General features: G+C 40.1%; 1 protein-coding gene across 3 annotated transcripts in view; it reads left to right on the top strand.

The window, feature by feature from the left end:
• Positions 1-18,849, top strand: part of AGPAT4 (1-acylglycerol-3-phosphate O-acyltransferase 4) — a 1,412,466-nt gene that overhangs the window by 658,571 nt on the left and 735,046 nt on the right. The window lies entirely within an intron of this gene.

Genomic DNA, 18,849 nt, shown 5'->3' with positions numbered 1-18,849 from the left:
CTGTCTCATAAGATCAGTGGGAGGTCAACATGGAAGGGTGGTGGTCACTTATCCCTAAAAGAGAGAAACACTTTTGACATCACAGAACCACGTGGGCTGACCCAGATGGGGAGTAAAGGAAATTGGAGTTTGACCTCAATAAAGAGAAAGAACACAGTATGAGAAAAGAATTTAGGCACCACTTGAAAAGGCCTTATATATCCTCCGAGGAGTGGTGATTTCATCACTGAGTCACGAGGGCATCTATGGAGTTTAAGTTAGGAGATGAAATGGCCAGTTTTATGTTTTAAGAAGGCTATTCTGATGGCTGTGGCTAGGCGTATGGGGAGCAGGACTTCTCCATTGCACAGGTTACACTCTACACAGATGCACCCAGCTGAAAACATTCATCCCAAACTGTGTTCCCCAAGCAGTCTGAAGTTTCCATCAAGTCCTCTCCAACCATGACCTCTCCTCTCTACTCTCTTCCCTTCCGTCTCTCAGCCTCCTGGGTGGAATTAGAGAGCTGCACTTCTGTTGACATCCTGGGGCAAGTTTCCAAGGAATTTGATGTGACTTTGTAATATTACAGAAGAACATATACAGATAATTGCAGGCTGATATGATGAATGTGAAGTAACTGTCAGAAAGATCTGAGCTGAAATGTCAGCCCTACCGTGAAAGCCTCACACAGACGTGTATTTACTGACGAGCACCCAGGCACACGTCATATCTCCTCTCCTAACGCAGTCCTTCTCTGCGCTCCAGACACACGCAGACTTAATTGCACTCCCAGGCATGGTCCGAAGCCTTCTGTGCCTCAGGGCCTTTGCACATCCCATTGCTAGAAGAACCGTAGGTGACTCTTCGTGCAGTTGACTCCCACCCAGCGCTCAGGTCTCTGCTTGCACTTCCCTTGCACAGAGAAGACCACCGAGTCCTAATGCCTACACCCTGCCACCAGACGCCTCACCTTCCTCCTTCCTCTTCCTCCGCGTATCATAATATGATTCATATTCTACATTCTTTTATGGCACCATGGAGCTGCAGTCCGTTGCTTTCAGTAGATTTGAACTATGTCCCTCATGTTCACACTTGTACTGCAGCGCTTAACAAGAGTGAGTAGAAGGAAGGAGGAATTTAATGAATATCTCCTGAATGAATGAATGAACCCAGAATGAAGATCAAAAATAGTTGGTAAGAGCTGTTATTGAAACTACATCCTGTGATGTATGGTAGGAGAACAGAAAATAGATATTCTCAGCCCAAAATATGCTCTAAGAGGCTGGCAGAGGAGAGCATGCCTCCAGTTTGATTTCAAGCTCCAATTTGAGCAGAAGGTGTATGTGGTGTATATTAGATATTGCTGAGTGTGTGAGTAAAAGTTAAATATTTGTAAATCAGAGTCCATCTCAAAAATGTACTAAGGCAGGTCATTTAAAAAGTCTAGCTGTATGGCACAGGGAACCCAAAGCTGGTGCTCTGACAACCTAGAGGGGTGGGATGGGGAGGGATGTGAGAGGGAGTTTAAAGAGGGAGGAAATATATGTATACCTATGGCTGAATCACATTATTGTAACGTAATTATCCTCCAATTAAAAATAAAAATAAAAGTTAAAAAATAAAAACAAAGTCTATGTTGAATCATCTTTTGGTGTGACAAGTACCCTTTGAAAGTTGAATAACCATGCTATATAACTCTCTGTTTCACCAAAAGTGAACTTTCTTTTCATTCTGTAAGTCCACTGTAGTGGCCAGTTTAACATATGAATATAAGGTCTGCTTCCATGGAGAGCATCTGAGTATTAGAGCATTTTATTAGTGTCCCATGCACGTCTTTTCTCCAAAGCTGGTTCTAGGAAATAAGGATGGACAACTCCAGTGCTCGTCACCATGGGCCTCCAGGCCCAGACAGGTGTGACGGCAAGGTGTGAGTTGGTCGGGCACACTGCTGCTCTGCCCATCGAGATCTCAGGGGCAGTCACCTCAAAGGATTACATCACACACCCTGATGGAGACCATTTGAAACCACAGAATCCGAGGACCCTGTAATAAGAGTGGCCATTACTAGGAAAAGGCTTCAGCTACATTGCAAGTTTGATTCACAACGTGGGGGGCCAGACCCCCAAATAAAAAGAGATTCCACAGTTTTGAACTCATACAACATTTTTATGGTATATATTTCTAAGTGAATAGAGTAAGAATTCACACTTCCCTCCGTTAAGCCCACAAGAGGAAATTATTTTAACTGTTTTCTGAATGTTTCCACACTTTTAAATCTAGGATTAAATGAAGTATTAAATTTGTATATATGCAATTTATATATTTTCACGTAGAATCCTATATATAAATATTTATATTCACATTCATATGTATATGTATATACATGTATGAGTGCATGCAGGTACAGATGTACATTCAGATGTATGCACGTGTACATGTATGCATGTTCATAAATACAAGTAAGCTCACACAGGCAGGATCACTCAGAAATGAGATCATACATACATAGCATTCAACAATTTGAATTTTTTCCTTCTTTCACAGCACGTTTTTTTACACTTAACAATATAACAATATATCATGGACAGCCTTTAAAGCTAGGACCCATTGACATACCTCACTCTTTATCAAGGCTGTAGAATATTCCATTGTACTGTAATTTTTTTAAACTTTGCTCTATTTGTGAACATTAAGATCGCTTGCTTTTTTTTCTTCTCCAAACAACAGTGTACATGTGCATTTACAAGACTTGCAAGCATTTCTCAAAAACAGATAACTAGGAATAGATTTTCTAAGCCGTAGAACTAAGTTCTAGCATCAATCTGAACAGACTGGTGTGAGTTTTGGTGACTCTTAGAAGGTGCAGATGGAATTCAAATCTGCCAGCGGACTCAGAGTAACTCACTATGTGGATGCCTTATCATTGTCACTATTAATGCCCTGAAATGTATACGTTTTCAGATACTGTAGGGTCAAGACAGGTTTAGATCTGTTCCTTTAGTACTGAACATGTGTGTGTGTGTGTGTGTGTGTGTGTGTGTGTGTCTGTCTGTCTGTGTGTGTATTTATTCTCATCTCTTTATGATTCTAGACTGAGATATAATTTTGCCTAATAAGCCACTTTGGTAACTAGATTAAAAACGCCTCTGTAGGACACTTGATAAACAAGATCCCTCATTTCTACACTTCAAGAGTGTTCCATTTATGCTAAGCTGCTATCTCTTATTGAGATTATTTAGAAGTCTCTGAGCTAGACAAAAATCCCTACTTGTATTTTAAGGAAAAAAGAAAAAACTTGTGCAGGGATGTCTGGGCATCTTTGCTTACTCAAGCTATGTGATCTATCCTTGAGTAGACTACAATGCAAGGCTTTAATGATAACTCAGTTTTCTTCTCCCCATGCTAGAAAAAGCGAAAAAAAATTTAATTTCTGTATTCAAGTAATAGGATACCCATTATGTTTGATTTTTATTTGAAAAACATCTTCTGATTGGACCTCTAACAGCTGAGACTTCCTCTCCCCATTTCAGCTTCTTATCCAATATTTTAAAAAGTTATTTACATTCAGTAGGCTTTAAAGTCAATCTTGATATTTTCCACTGTTATGATTCTCAACTCGAAATGGATTACACTGACAATACAGACAAACTTAATCTTCTTCATATATAACTTGAGGATAAAAGGTCAAAAAGGGAGCATGTTTCTCTCCTCTCCTACAGATAAAAATGCAAATAACTGATTTCCTTTGAAGTTTGTAAATACAGCATGTATTCTATATTCTTTATAGCATTAAATAAATAGGTCACCGCAATCCAGCAAAAGTTAACTAATTAAAGTCTCTGCCAGGCTGAGAAAAGGGTTATTTTCATCTAACATTAGCTTCTTAGCTATGATGAAATCAATCTTGTGACACCTTGGTTTTTGCTTTATAAGGATACAGTTCTTAGAGTGGCTACTTTGGAGACACTCTTCTTATATTCAGACAGTTCAGTGATATCTTATGAGACTTGGCCCCAAGTTTTACTGTCCTTGGGACTGAGAAAGAGATCCAGTCTACACTGATAAAAGCGTCACAATCAAAGGGAAATGACAGTGTGAGGTGTAGGCAGCATAGCAGAGGAAGGCAGAGAGGAGTCAGACCAAACTCTGGTGAGTCTGTGATCCCCCAAGAAGGAGGCAGAGTGGAAAGGAAATGAGACTAGAGTGAAGAGAAAGACAGCAGCTGCTCTGTATTCAGCATCTAGAATGTGCCCGGCCTTGCAGGGAGGTGGGGTGGGAGATCTGGAACCCACATAGTCCTGCTGGGTATCCTGGTAAATCCTCCCCCAACACTTTGTTAACTTCTCTGATGCCTTAAGCCTCCAGCTGCAGAGCTTTGTCTTCTCTGATGGCTCAGAAGGTAAAGAATCTGCCTGCAGTGCTGGAGACCAGGGTTGGATCCCGGGGTCGTGAAGATCCCCTGGAGAAGGGAATGCTACCCACTCTAGTATTCTTGTCTGGGAAATCCCATGGACAAAAGAGCCTATAGGGGCTCGCAAAGAGCTGGCAACAACTGGGCAACCAAACAACAGGGATGGGATCTTGGTGTTATATCACATAGAGATTATGGATAGTATGAAACAAGATTACAGAAGGTGTTGCAGAGTCCCAATAATACGGCTTTCATTTCAGTGCAGTCTGAGAAATTTGGCTTGTTTCAACTTTTACCTACTGAAAAACTCTTTAAAGGTGGAAAATGGTCATTTGTGAAATGACATGAAATTATTATATTCTTCAAAATATACTACCCAGATATAACTTGGCATATCTAAAATAACTTATTCATTTGTGCATTTGCAGAGTCAAAACTGAATAAAAATAGAATACATGACAAATAATGTCATTTTCCTCCTCTACAAGCACAATGTTTAGCACAAAATATGTCAATAGGATTTGTTGAATGATAACAAATAGAGTTTTGTGTCTTTTTCTAATTTGATCGAATCATCGTCTACCTCCTGCCACCTTCATAAAGGAGACAAGATATTGGCAGGAGAATTGTAATATATCTAAAATAGGCTGACGGACAGCAGATTTAATGGAAAATCTTCCAAGTTCACTATTGAGGTTAATAAGCATAAAATACCTTAAAACTAAAGTACTTTTTAGCTTAAGAAGGCATTAAAATGAAAAGTTTGATGGCCTTTTAGCTGACTCTAGAGTAAGTAGCATTCCTGTGGTAAAAAGTACCATTTGCAACTGAGATAAGAATAAAGAGTTTTTGTCTTGCCTGAATATATTGTAGGAAAAAAAAAATCCTTGCTAATCATTATCCTTGCAAATGTCTAATTTAAATTTTGCCTCAAAATGCCTATCTGTAGGTACTCCAGCTATTTTATGTGTGTATATAAAAGATATATGCTGTATTTTTTATTACTGATATTCAATATAAATTTATTTGTCCTTATTTGAAATTGTGATTTCCACCTTAAAGTTTCCAAATAAATGATATCAACCATCTTTTCTCATTTACTTTGTTTTGTGAAGGTGTTCCTATTTCTTGATCAAATCTCTTGAGTTTTTCCATTTTGAGTACTACAATGAGATCAATTTGCAATTCCAATGTATTGCACTGTATTTGAATTGGAACAAAAGGAAGCATCTCAGAACAAAAGATTGTTGAATGGAGTAATTTTAAATGCCTTTGGTTCAGATGAATTTTTTAGTAGAAGCAGCAGGAAAATGCTCTACCTTTCCCCAGAGATCCCTATTGTTCACCAGTGAGGAAAAATAATCTGTAATTTTAAGGACTGCAAATATGTTCCAGTAATTTTGATAGCTCCAAGGTCATATTTCAAATTGTCTGTAATTTATAAGCATATATCTTTGTTTTCTTCTCTATAAACACTAGCCCTCTCTTATGCTTTACTTAAAATATTATAAACAAAATGTTTACTAAAAACTTAGACCAAAAGTAAAATGCCTGCTGGTTTGTTCCATTAATAATAATTTCTATCTTGTCCTAAACTTGTACACTTATCTATATTTCCATGCCCTTTCTTCTACATCTCATCTCTTCATTAGGCCCTCTATCAATGTCTATATACAGTTAATTCTGTCCTTTCAGCAATAATACTGTGTGGTGAAACAGAGTATTATGGATGAGTTGTGTGACCTGCAAAGGGAGAATCTAATATAGCTGGGAAAAAAGAACACTGTTATCTAGCAATGCCTCTGAGAGGTAACTGTGCAGAAACTGAGCCTTTGTGAGTCTTGCATTTCAACTGCATGGATGCAGAAAGCAGGAATTTATCTCCTTTCCTGCCACATGTAACACAGACATTCTAATTTCTGAAAAGGCACTTTCTGGCTCTTCTTTCTAAGATTCTGGAATGACAATTAATTAAGTTAATGAATTTATTACACTTCTGTAAAGTGTCTGAAACAAAGGAGCATAGGAACTATAAATCACTTAGGCATCAGAGAAAGAAAAAGCATATTATCTGTTATCAAAAGCCTAGGTATTATTTAGGCTTTATGTTCTCTTGTTCTAAAACTTTCAGTCAGTCAATTAATTTAATGTTATTATATTAATGAAGGGTATTTAGAATGCATTCAAACTTAAGAAATCATCAACTTAAAATAATTGTATATGTGTACCTCATGGTAATCACAAACTAAAACTCTGTAATAAATACATACATAAAAAAATGAAGGACTCTAAACATAGCAATTACTTACTATAGCAAGAACTGACTCATTGGAAAAGACCCTGATGCTGGGATGGATCAGAGGCAGGAGAAGGGGACGATAGAGGATGAGATGGTTGGATGGCATCACTGACTTGATGGACATGAGTTTGAGCAAACTCCGGGAGTTGGTGATGGACAGGAAAGCCTGGCATGCTGCAGTCCATGGGGTTGCAAAGAGTTGGACACGACTGACCAACTGAACCGAAAACATAGCAATAAAAATAGTCAACAAATCACAAAAGAAGAGCACTAAAGATTAACACAAGAACAAAATGAGGTACAATCCCCAAAGGATTAACACAATGACAATAAATACATACCTATCAATAATTATGTTAAATGTAAATGGACTAAATGATCCAACCAAAAGACACAGAGCAGCAAAATGGATTAAAACAAGCAAATGAAATGCCAAGCCCACAAGAGATTCAGTTCAAATCTAAAGACACACACAATCTACAAGGGAAAAGACGGAAGAAGGTGTTCTATGAAAATATACACAAAAATAAAGATGGCATGTCATACTTGAAGATAATAAGACTTTAAAGATTATTACAAGAGAAAAAGAAGGACATTACATAAGATAAAGGAATCGATTCACCTAGAAGACATGACAAGTGTAAATATACATGCTCCCAACATAGACGCACATAAACATATAAAGCGAATACAATAATAATTGGGGACTTTCACAACTGCTTACAAAAACGAACAGATTATCCAGACAGAAAAACAATAAGGAAACACTGGCCTTAAACAACACGTTGTGTCAGATGAGGTTAATAGTGAAGTTGCTCAATCGTGTCCGATTCTTTGCGACCCCATGGACTGTAGCCTACCAGGCTCCTCAGTCCATGAAATTTTCCAGGCAAGAGTACTGGAATGGGTTGCCGTTTCCTTCTCCAGGGGATCTTCCCAATCCAGGGATCAAACCCGGGTCTCCCACACTGCAGACAGACGCTTTATCGTCTGAGCCACCAGGGAATGCTGCTGCTGCTGCTAAGTCGCTTCAGTCGTGTCCGACTCTGTGCAACCCCATAGACTACAGCCCACCAGGCTCCCCCATCCCTGGGATTCTCCAGGCAAGAACACTGGAGTGGGTTGCCATTTCCTTCTCCAATGCAAGAAAGTGAAAAGTGAAAGTGAAGTCGCTCAGTCGTGTCCGACTCCCGGCGACCCCATGGACTGTAGCCTACCAGGCTCCTCCGTCCATGGGATTTTCCAGGCAAGAGTACTGGAGTGGGGTGCGCAGGGAATAGATGAGGTTAATAGATACATATATTATTCCATCCAAAAGCAGCAGAATACACAGCTTTTTAAATACACGTGCGACATTCTCCAGAATAGATCACATGAAAGTGCAAGTCGCTCAGGCATGTCCAACGCTTTGCGACCCCATGAGCTGTACAGTCCATGGGATTCTCCAGGCCAGAATACTGGAGGGGGTACCTTTTCCTTCTCCAGGGGATCTTCCTAACTCAGGGATTGAACCCAGGTCTCCAACATTGCAAGCGGATTCTTTACCAGCTGAGCCACAGGGGAAGCCCAAGAATACTGGAATGGGTAGCCTATCTCTACTCCAGCAGATCTTCCTGACCCAGGAATCAAACCGGGGTCTCCTGCATTGCAGGCGGATTCTTTACCACCTGAGCTATCAAGGCCATGTTGGGCTGCAAAAGAAATCTCAGAAATTTAAGAAGATAGAAACAATATTAAGTATCAATAATAATATAAGTATCTCAACACCATGAGACTAGAAATCTACAACACAACCAAAGCTACAAAAAAAATACAAACGTGATTACTAAGCAGTATGCTCCTAAGCAGCCAGTTAGTCACTGAAGAAATCAAAGAGGAAATTTTAAAAATACCTGGAGACAAGAGTCACAGCAAAAGTAGTTCTCCAGAAAATTGTATAGCAAGACAAGCCTACCCCAGGAATCAAAATCTCAAACAGTCTGAACTTCTACCTAAAGGAACTAGAGAACGAAAAACAAACAAAACCCAAAGTTATTAGAGAAAAAGTCACAAAGATCAGAGCAGAAATAAATAGAGACAAAAAATATCAATGAAAATAAGAATTGGTTCTTTGAAAAGATAAACAAAACTGAAAACCCTTTAGCTAGATTGATCAAGGAAAAAAGAAATGTCCAAAACAAATAAAGTCAGAAACCAAAGAGGAAAAGTTGCAACTGACACCACGAAATGCAAAGCATCATAAGAAATACAAACAATCACATGCCAATAAAATGGACAACCTGAAAGAAATATGTTGCTAGAATCATGCAATCTCCTAAGACTAAATCAGGAAGAAATACAAAATGTAATCAAACCAATTACCAGTAATGATATTAGTCAATAATTTACAAACTCCCAATGAACAAAATCCAGAACAAGATGAAATCACAGGCGAAGTCTACCAAACATTTAAAGAAAAAATTAACACCTATCCATCTCAAACTATTTTTAAATATTGAAGAGGAGCTATTTGTATGAGGCCAGTATTACGCACACACCAAAAACAAAGATATCATGAGAAAAGAACCGAAAAAAAAAAAAAAAGAAGAATATCACTGATGGACATAGATGGAAAAATCCTCAATAAAATATTAGCAAACCAAATTCATCTATACATTAAGAGGATCATACATCATGATCAAGTGGGCTTTATCCAGTGATGCAAAGTTGTTTCAATATTTGCAAATCAGTCAGTGTGATATACCACATTTAAAGATTGAAGAATAACTAAAGTGTGATCATCTCAGTAAATGCAGAAATGGTTTTGATAAAATTCAGCACTCATGTATGACAAAAACTCTCAACAAAGTGGAGATATAGGAAACATACCTCAACATGTGAAAGTCGCTCACTTGTGTCTGACCCTTTGCGACCCCATGGACTACACCATCTATGGAAATCTCCAGGCCTGAATAATGGAGTGGGTTGCCATTCCCTTCTCGAAGGGATCTTCCCAACCCAGGGATCGAACCCAGGTCTCCTGCATTGCAGGTGGATTCTTCACCAGCTGAGCTACCAGGGAAGTCCATACCTCAACATAATAAAAGTCAATTATGAGAAACCTACAGTTAACATCATACTCAATGGCAAGCATTTCCTCTAAGATTAGGAACAAAACAAAGATGCCCAATCTTGAAACTCTTGCTCAATATAGTATTGGAAGTCCTAGCTACAGCAACCAGAAAAGAAAAACCAGTAAAAGGAATCCAAGTTGGAAAAGAAGAAGTAAAACTGTCTCTATTTGCAGATAGAATGATACCATGATAACACGATGCTATTTGTAGAAAATCCTACAGGCATCTCTAAAAGCTATTAGAAAGTAATAAATAGATTCGGGCCCAGCCGGGGCAACAGGGGCAAAGGTGCCCTCCTGGAGGGGAGGGGGCCAGGTCAGGGGAGTGGGAGCTGGGGCGGGAGGACCTAGGCGAAGCCCGGGGCCCGAGGGCTGGAGCAGGGCCCCTTCCTGGGGGAGTTTCCCTCCGTGGCCGCCTCCCTGCCTCTCCCCACCCCTCTCCGGGCTGCTCCTTGTATGGTCTGCATAGATTTTTTTGGGAAAAAAAAAAAAATTCGGGAAAACTGCAGTATACAAAATTAACATATAGAAACCTGTTGTCTTTCTTCACAAAAATACATCAAACTTTTAGAAAGATAATTTAAGGAAACAACTCCATTTAATTGCATCAAAAATAATGAAATACTTAGGAATGAATCTAACCAAGATGACGTTAGTAGAAAGACCTGTACTCAGGAAACTATAAGACCCTGATAAAAGAAAGAGAGGATGACACAATCAAGTGGAAAGATACACTGTACTCATTGATTGGAAGAATTAAAATTGTTAAAATGGCCATACTATCTAAGGCCATTCATAGATTCATTGCTATCAAAGTACCAATGGCATTTCCACAGCATTAGAACAAATAATTCTAAAATTTGTATGTAAACACAAAAGACCTTAAATACCCAAAACAATTCGTGAGAAAGAACAAAGCTCCTTGATATCATGCTTTCAAACTACATTGCAAAGCTACCACCAACAAAACAGTATGGTACTGACACAAAAAGATACGCATTTATCAATGGAACCAAATACAGAGCCCAGAAATACACCCACACTTTATGGCCAGTTAATCTATGACAAAGGAGGCAACAATACAGTGAAGGAAATGCCTCTTCATATAATTGTAATGGGAATCCTGGACTGCTACATGCAAAACAGAAAACTGGACCATTCGCACTTCATGTACAAAAATAAACTAAAATTGGACTAAAAATTTTGAAGACCTGAAATCATGAAACTCCTGGGAGAAAAATATTCTTTGACATTGGTCTTAGCAATATTTATTTTTTTAGATATACCTCCTCAGGCAGGGGAAACAAATGCAAAAATAAACAAATAGGATTACCTCAGAATGAAAAGCTTTTGTGCAACAAAAGAAACTACCAACACAATGAAATAGGCTGTTTACTAAATAGGAGGGGATATTTGCAAATGATGTTTCTGATAAAGGGTTAATATCCAAAATATACAAAGAAATCACAAAATTCAAATTTATTTAAAAAGTAAACAATCTGATTAAAAAATGGGCAGAGCAACCTGAATAGACAATTTTCCAAAGAATACATACAAATGGCAAACAGGTCCATGTAAAGATGCTCAAAGTCATTCATCATCAGAGCAATGCAAATCACATGCACAGTAAGATATCATCTGATACCTGTCAGAATGGCTGTTGTCCAAACAACGACAAGTAACACGTTTTTGTAAGAATGTATACCTGTGGCGGATTCATTTCCATATTTGGCAAGACTAATACAATTATGTAAAGTTTAAAAATAAAATAAAATTTAAAAAAAAAAAAGAGAGAGAGAATGTGGAATAAAGGGAACCTTCAAACACTGTTGGAGGGAACGCAAATTGGAAGAACCATGACGGAAAACAGTATGGAGCTTCCTCAAAAAATTAAAAACAGAACTACCATACAGTCCAGCTATTCCACTTCTGAGTACTTTTTAAAAGAAACAAAAACACTGATTCAAAAGCATACGTTCACTCCTGTATTCATTGCAGCATTATTTACAATAGCCAAGATATAGAAGAAACCGAACGGCCTATAGTTAGATGAATGGATAAAAGATGTGGTATATACATATGGAGCCTGACAGGCAACATTCCATGGGGTTGGAAAACAATCAGATACAACTCAGTGACTAAAACAACAACTATATATATGTATATACACACACACACACACATATATAAAATGTTAAAAAGAATTAAGTCTTGCCATTTGTGACAACGTGGATGGACCTAGAGGGCATTATGCTATGTGAAAAAGTCCAAGACAGATACTATGTGAGTTCACTTAGATGGAATCTAAAAGACAAATGAAAAAACCTGCAAAGCAAAAAAATCATTGATATAGAGAACAAACAGATGGTTGCCAGAGGGAGGGTTGTAGGGGTATGAGTGACATAAGTAATGGAAATTATTAGGTACATGCTTCCAGGTACAAAGTAAATGAGTTACAGGGATGAATACTAAGATCATGGCACCTGGTCCCATCATTTCATGGGAAATAGATGAGGAAACAGTGTCAGACTTTATTTTTTTGGGCTCCAAAATCACTGCAGATGGTGACTGCAGCCATGAAATTAAAAGACGCTTACTCCTTGGAAGGAAAGTTATGACCAATCTAGATAGCATATTCAAAAGCAGAGACATTACTTTGCCAACAAAGGTCCGTTTAGTCAAGGCTATGGTTTTTCCAGTGGTCATGTATGGATGTGAGAGTTGGACTGTGAAGAAAGCTGAGCACCGAAGAATTGATGCTTTTGAACTGTGGTGTTGGAGAAGACTCTTGAGAGTCCCTCGGACTGCAAGGAGATCCAACCAGTCCATTCTGAAGGAGATCAGCCCTGGGGTTTCTTTGGAGGGAATGATGCTAAAGCTGAAACTCCAGGACTTTGGCCACCTCATGGGAAGAGTTGACTCATTGGAAAAGACTCTGATGCTGGGAGGGATTGGGGGCAGGAGGAGAAGGGGACGACAGAGGATGAGATGGCTGGATGGTATCACTGACTCGATGGACGTGAGTCTGAGTGAACTGCGGGAGTTGGTGATGGACAGGGAGGCCTGGCATGCTGCAATTCATGGGGTCGCAAAGAGTCGGACATGACTGAGCGACTGAACTGAACTGAACAGGGATGAAATGTATAGCATGGGAAATACCAATAATATTATAACAAACTATTTTTGGTGGCAAAGATGGGCAAAAGTTAAAAACTTTCATTTACAAGGTAAATAAGTATCAAGGATATAATGTACATGATTAATTAACACTGTTGTATGTTATATATGAAAGTTGTTTTTTAAAAAACAACTTTTTTTAAAAAACAACTTGTTTTTTAAAAAAGAATCCTTGAAATCCTACCTCAGTCTATTGATACATCTGAAATTTGTCTAAGCACTGTCAGCGGAGAAAACTATACCCAAGCGTGATTTGAAAACTCAGTTGTAGTTGAGGATACCTGGTATAGTCCTATTCCAAAGAGCTCTGAGATTCTACTTCGTTGAAGAAACATGCTATGCTCCATACCATGCAGCAGGCCTTCGGAAGGCTTCAGAGTGAGATCAAATTCTCTGTAGATTACAAAGACCTGGAAGCTATCTTTACTGTAACCAATACTATCAAAATGGAAGCGAATGAAATTCTCTACTCTCAATGAGTTTGTATGTGTGTTTTCCTGATGGTGGGAACATATTACAGACAGACAGGGCTTTGGGAAATCTCCAGGGACTTTCCATAAAGCATACAATTTCTGAAATACTTCTATTTGCCCATAAAACCATAATGTAGGGGCTGAATTTTTCCTCAAATCTGACAGTCCCTTTCATGTGACTGTTTATATAATAATACATTAAACAGATTTATTTCCAGCATCTATTTCTAAGAGAAAAGAGTAAACTTTGGTGTTTTTCTCCCAAAACAGGTGTTTGGGGGAAACCTCAGAAATAGTTTTAGACATAAAAATACCCTAAGATTTTTACTTTTTTTTTTTTAAATATTTGATGTCCAGTTTGGAGAATATAAAATTTAAAAAAAAATTGTTAGAGGAGATATCGTTACCAAGTTAAGATAGGATTATGAATGTGTGAGAAAAGGTCGGTCTTAGCAAAGTAACAACATGTTATTTAAAATACAAACAGCAGACAAGGCAGTTGTAAAGAATCTGAGCTCATAAGTGTTGAAATTTTTTTTTTCTGTCTTAAATAATCAAATACATAATAAATTCATTCTAAAGCACAGAAAATTATTTTAGTATCTGCTAAGTAGGGTCATTAGACCAACTATAGCCCTCCAGGCTTCTCTGTCCATGGGATTCTCCAGGCAAGAATACTGGAGTGGGTTGCCATGCCCTCCTCCAGGGGATCTTCTCAACCCAGGGATGGCACCCAAGTCTCTCATGCCCCCTGCATTGGCAGCATGTTCTTTACCACTTTGCCACCTTGGCTGCCAGTTGTATCCATGCTGTCACATGTATCAGAACTTCTTTTTATGGTTCAAATACGCGTACACACACAAACCCAGAAACACACACCACATTTTGTTTATCCATTCCTCTGGTGACAGATCTTTGAGTTATTTAAACCTTTGGCTATTATGAATAGTGTTGTTATGAACAATTGTGTACGATGTGTATTTCAGTCCTCAGTTTTACTTCTTTGGAGTAGATAGGAGTGGAATTGCTGAATCATATGGCAATCCGCCTGCATTGCAGGAGACCCCGGTTCCGTTCCTGGGTCAGGAAGATGCCCTGGAGAAGGGATAGGCTACCCACTCCAGTGTTCTTGGACTTTCCTTGTGGCTCAGCTGGTGAAGAATCTGCCTGCAATGTGGGAGACCTGGGTTCGATCCCTGGGTTGGGAAGATCCCCTGGGGAAGGAACGGCTACCCACTCCAGTATTCTGGCCTGGAGACTTCCATGGACTGTATAGTCCATGGGGTCGCAAAGAGTCAGACATGACTGAGCACGTCCTTCTCCATTCTCTCTCTCTCCATGGCAATTCTGTGTTTCACTTTTTGAAGAACTTGAGCCCATTCCTCACGATGCATCCAGGGTGAGTTTTTAAGAAATACCGAAGTCCCCGTCTCAACTCTAAAGGCTTGGGGGTGGTGGGAAGCTTTGAAAATCAGCAGGGTCCAGTGTGCCCCTGGGGAAGCATGTGACCTTTATCAAGTTTCTTAACTGCATTTGGAGCCTTCATTGATTCGTCTGGTAAAGCTGAAATAACACCCTCCTCTGCAGACTGCTTGTTAGAATTCCAGGAAATAGTGCATAAGGAACACTTCCTGTTTAACACACAGCGTACCTTTTCCCCCATTTTCATATATATTAGCTTTTTCCCGCACAAAATATGGAAAGCTTTAATTTTCTGCCTACTAGTCATTCTAGGACAGGTCAGCTTTAGAATGGACTGTTTTCATATGTCAGAGCCTTATATATCAAAATATGAATTATTGTCTTTACAAAGGAGGCGTGAAAGATGGGAGCGCCTCTCTCACAGACTCGGTTTGTTTGCTTCTGCTGGAAGATTCCCAGGCTTTGATCCTATGTGAACCCTTTGTTGTGCCTCAGAGCTTATCTGAACATCTGATGTGGAAAGACAGTTATATTATCTCGTAGCACTCATTGGACTTAGAGTGAGTCCAAAGAAACTTGGTATGTTTCAATTTAAAGTTGGTTCTTTCACGCGCACCCAGGATGAAAACGAAAGTGCAGCCGGACCTAAAGCTCACCGACTAGTGTGCTCTGCAGTTTGCAGACAGCACGAGATGAGCGCTGAGGGCAGCCTGGAGAGGGGTCGCATGGCCCTGGGGAGGGGCCGAGAAAAGGGCTTCGTGTGCTGCGGACTCAGTGCGGCATCAGCCCGGACAGGGCTGCCTCGTGCACTCAGCGGATGCTCACGCACTGCTGCTTCCCTGAAACGCGAGGGGAGATTCTGGGAGTCGGTGGTAAGCAAAGCCAAAGGAGTTCCCTACCCTCCTGGAGGAGAAGTCCCATGGGGAGATAGACCTCAATCCAACGCCATGAAGGGAAGGTCGAGTGAAAAGCGTGAGGCGTGCACGCAGCTACAAGTACGTATAACGGGGAAATCCCCGTGGTCTTGCCCCGCACAGTCTTCCGTCTGTGAGCACAGGTCTGTTTTAGGATCACTTCACAGGCTGTGGTTTGTCTTTCTAGCCAATACCTCCTCACAGGCCCGTAAGAGGAAATGGCAGCTCTTGTGACCCTGCAGTGTTAACTCACTCATGTTCTTAGCGTGGATTGTAAATCTGGAGAGGACACCTGAAGTTTGTCAATAACTTTAATCATGTTCTTAATGCATGTTATTGCAAGTCGAACTAGACTAATGACATATAAAATAACTCTTCTTTAGATACAAATTTGGATATATATAGGAGTTTCTAATGTAGGGCTTTCCTGGTGGCTCAGATGGGAAAGAATCAGCCTGCAGCCTGCAATGCAGGAGACCTGGGTTCAATCCCTGAGTTGCAAAGATCCCCTGGAGGAAGGCATGGCAACTCACTCCAGTAATCTTGCCTGGAGAATCCCCATGGACAGGGGAGCCTGGTGGGCTAGAGTCCATGGGGTCACAAAGAGTCGGACATGACAACGGCTAAGCACAGCACAGGAGTTTCTAAAAAGATTTTTAAACATTTCTCTAAAGTCAAAGACATGCTTTTCTATTTGAATTTTAGAGGTATAATCTTATATTAGCCCATCGTGTAAAGTCTTATATATTTGAGTTTTGCGGAATACACATTTACAATTTTACCATGTAAGTGGGGACTTCCCTGCTGGCTCAGTGGTAAAAAAGAATCTGCCTGCAAATGCAGGAGACCTGGGTTCAATGCCTGAGTCAGGAAGATCTGCTGGAGAAGGAAATGGCAACCTGCTCTGGCTTTCTTGCCTGGAAATCCCGTGGACAGAGGAGCCTGATGGACTACAATCCATGGGGTTGCCAGAGTCAGACAAGACATGACCGAGAGACTCGACCAGCACCAACACTACCTAACCTTTATGTAGTCTTCATGTAAGGACAAATTTGAACACCTTTCATTCTCAAACCCAGATTTGTATCATGTGACGTTAGTCATTCATTAGAGCCTTGATGTGTTTTCCCCAGAAGTCATTAGGGAAAAACAAAAGGGTATTTTCCCCAGTGACCCTTGACCTCAAGAGTGATGCCTAGTAAATTCTACGCATGTTCTTGAACTGCCAGAGGCTGAGTTTGCATCCCGTTTGTAGGAGCGCCCCATGGCAGTATTTGAAAGACTGATTTTCCCCTTCTATTCACATGGCACTTTCACAGTTTACACTTTCACTGACTTCTTGCTATTTTATTTGAGTACCAAGTGGATTGTCTCAACTTCCTGCCTGTTCAGTTTGTTTAAAAAACAAATCTAACATTGAATTTAGTGCTGAGGAAACGGTGAGAAACTGACTGCTCAGAAGAATTAATTTCCTCAAGGTTTCTTTTTTAGCAACTTGAAAATCAGCACACAAAGTTTCACACTGCATGCAAATAACTTTCCCTGGGCGTTAGGGTATTTCTGAGGCCCTGAGGCATGATTTAACCTATCTGGACTTTCCCTGAAAAATCAATTGCCAACATAGTCTGGAAAAAAATTATTTTGTACATTAGGTTGTGAAATTCATTCTGAATTCTGAATTACTGGTCTTCATTCATTGATTCAAAAAGTATTTATTAAACTCTACCGTGTGCCAGGCACTTTGCTAAGTACTAGGCTTATAAAGTTAAATAAGTTAGACTTAGTCTCTATCACAAAGGCTTCAAATGCAGTCTAGAAAAAAGTTGGGTGTCTGCATGCAATGTGAGGAATGATAGACATCATTCTTGCACACCATGGCAGAACTGTCAGTTTAGTTCACTTCAGTCGCTCAGCTGTGTCCGACTCTTTTCGACCCTATGGACTGCAGCATGCCAGGCTCCTCTGACCATCACCAATTTCCGGAGCTTGCTCAGACTCATGTCCATGATGCCATCCAACCGTCTCATCCTCTGTGGACCCCTTCTCCTCCTGCCTTCAGTCTTTCCCTGTATCAGGGTCTTTTCCAGTGAGTCAGCTCTCCGCATCAGGTGGCCAGAGTGTGACAGAACTGTGGACAACATCTGAACAGACTCTGCATGCGGAAACTGGAGGGGTTTCCGCATGCACGTTGGTGGGGTAGGAAAAGCTTTTCTTTTTAGAACCACAGACTTAATGCGAATGGCAGAAGCAGGGAATAACTAGAAAAAAAGATGAAAAATAAAGGTTTGGGAGGCAGTTGGTGTGCTGCCAGTTTCCCCTTCCTTTGACAACTGAGGGGTTTATTAGGGTCTCTTTTGTTTGAATCCTGAGTGGCAACGAAATGTTAATAATGCATTACTTGCCTTATTGTAGGTAACTGTTAATTTCCTGGGCTTTTTAAACATGAATCTGAATTAGATGTGGGATTTCTTATTGCTTATGAGAAACTCAGTCAACGTTTCTCAGATTTAACCATTTGAGGCTGACATCTGCCTTGTAGCATCCTGAAAGCCCACTTTCTCTGCTGCTGCTAAGTCGCTTCAGTTGTGTCCGATTCTGTGGGACCCCATGGACTGCAGCCTACCAGGCTCCTCCAGCCATGGGATTTTCCAGGCAAGAGTACTGGAGTGGGGTGCCATTGCCTTCTCCGGACACAAACACTAAATCCATGTAATTAATCAAATACAAACCAACCCCTAATTAAACCCCTAATTGAAATGCTGTTCCACAGGAAGTGGTGCAAAGGGCCTTATCTCCGTGTTCATTTCAGCTGTCAGCCCATCACGCACTACTTGTATTCCTTCTAAGAATTAATCGTGGGTCAGATGATGATGTTTCATGAGGCTTCTAGCAGGAGATTTTCTGGCAGATCAATAAATGCCTCCCTGCAGCTGTAGGACATGTTCATGATGCTTTTCCTCAATGGATGAAGGAGAAGATCACATTAACGATTAAAAATTTGTGCATAGATACTTCTCTAGAAGTTCAGTGTTTAAGGCTTCGCCTTCCTATACAAGGGG

Source organism: Bos indicus x Bos taurus, chromosome 9 (genome assembly GCF_003369695.1).
Source record: "Bos indicus x Bos taurus breed Angus x Brahman F1 hybrid chromosome 9, Bos_hybrid_MaternalHap_v2.0, whole genome shotgun sequence".
NCBI lineage: Eukaryota > Metazoa > Chordata > Mammalia > Artiodactyla > Bovidae > Bos > Bos indicus x Bos taurus.
The sequence above is the reverse complement of the archived record's forward strand: the minus strand, read 5'-3'. Positions and strand labels throughout refer to the sequence as shown.